Raw genomic sequence first — 1,765 nt, forward strand, 5'->3', positions numbered from 1 at the left:
AAAAAAAAAAAAAAAAAGTACATGATGTAGGTCAGGAATTGGCAATTTTTTTCCGTAAAGGGCCACAGAGTAAATACTTTAGACTCTGTCAACCATATGGTTTTTATGGCAACTAATCAACTCCACTGAGTAGCATTAAAGTACCCAAAGACAATATGTAAATATATATGTATAAATATAAATAAATGGGTATGGCTGAAATGAACACTGAAATTTTATTTTCCTGTAATTGTCACCTATGTAATATTATTATTCTTTTATTTCCCATCATTTAAAAATGTAAAAAGCTGGCCAGACATGGTGGCTCATGCCTGTAATCCCAGCACTTTGGGAGGCCGAGGCAGGCAGATCACGAGGTCAGGAAATGGACCACCCTGGCTAACACAGTGAAACCCCATCTCTACTAAAAATACAAAAAAATAGCCAGGCATGGTGGCAGGCGACTGTAGTCCCAGCTACTCCAGAGGCTGAGGCAGAAGAACCGTGCAAACCCAGGAGGCGGAGCTTGCAGTGAGCTGAGATCACGCCTCTGCACTCTAGCCTGGGCAACACGGCCAGACGCCATCTCAAAACAAAAAAGAAAAATGTCGGTGGCTCAAGCCTGTAACTCCAGCACTTTGGGAAGCTGAGGCGGGTGGATCACGAGGTCAGGAAATCGATACCATCCTGGCTACCACGGTGAAACCCCGTCTCTACTAAAAATACAAAAAATTAGCCGGACGTGGTGGCGGGCGACTATAGTCCCAGCTACTCAGGAGGCTGAGGCAGGAGAATGGTGTGAACCCGGAAGGCGGAGCTTGCAGTGAGCCAAGATGACACTACTGCACTCCAGCCTGGTCGACACAGAGAGACTCCGACCAAAAAAAAAAAAAGAAAAATGTAAAAAGCATTCTTAGCTCACAGACCATATGAACAAGCAGTAGGTCCAAGTTTGGTTCACAGGCTATATACAGTAAGAGGATCCCCACTCTAGGTCAGAATTTGCTAATGTGTGCTTCAATTAAAAAAAAAAATAGATTTTACATCAAGTAGATTAAACAAATGAAACAAGTTATTATCTTGGTTTATAAAGCACATTTCCTTATTGCAGGACCTCTCAGTGCTTTTAATGTGGTATTACATATTGAGAAGCTTCAAGAAAGAACAATGGTATGTGGCTTTCTCAAACTTATTATTAGCATCAAATCCTTTTTTCAGAGCCATTTCTTCAGACCAGTGGCCTGAAGAACACACTTATGAGAATGTTAATTCAGATGCTTCTTTAAAAGGAAACTTTTAGATCAAGAAGTTCTAAAAACTCCAACAAATTAAGATCATTTTACCCAGTACCTGGATAAGATCTGAATAAGCATTTCACAACTTTTTTATTTTTTAATCTTGGGAAACACAAGTCGATAAACACTGGCAGGAAGTTTTGGCTCAACCCTAACCTTTTTTTTGTGAGGGCAGGGGAGCAAGTCAGCAGAACTGGGTCATAATATGGAGCCTCTGCTCCCTAAGATAACATAAACATTCCTAAGCATTCTAGCAGGTGTTGAAAAAGTGACTTAGGTGAGCTCTGTAATGCACAAAATAAGGACATAATAATATTTGATTAGAAAACTAAAGGTATGCTAGAGGCCAGGCACAGTGGCTCACACCTGTAATCCTAGCACTTTGGGAGGCTGAGGCAGGCGGATCACTTGAGGTCAGGAGTTCGAGACCAGCCTGGTCAACATGGTGAAACCCCATCTCTACTAAATACACACACACACACACACACACA

The 1,765-nt window shown here is 41.5% G+C and overlaps 1 protein-coding gene and 1 pseudogene across 3 annotated transcripts in view; one reads left to right on the forward strand and one right to left on the reverse strand.

The window, feature by feature from the left end:
- Nucleotides 1-1,765, reverse strand: part of RNF185 (ring finger protein 185) — a 56,984-nt gene that overhangs the window by 52,898 nt on the left and 2,321 nt on the right. The gene's annotated exons all lie outside the window — the stretch shown is intronic.
- The window catches only part of LOC105539044, an 8,844-nt pseudogene continuing 7,663 nt past the window's right edge, over nucleotides 585-1,765 (forward strand).

Source organism: Mandrillus leucophaeus, unplaced genomic scaffold, assembly GCF_000951045.1.
Source record: "Mandrillus leucophaeus isolate KB7577 unplaced genomic scaffold, Mleu.le_1.0 Scaffold2, whole genome shotgun sequence".
NCBI lineage: Eukaryota > Metazoa > Chordata > Mammalia > Primates > Cercopithecidae > Mandrillus > Mandrillus leucophaeus.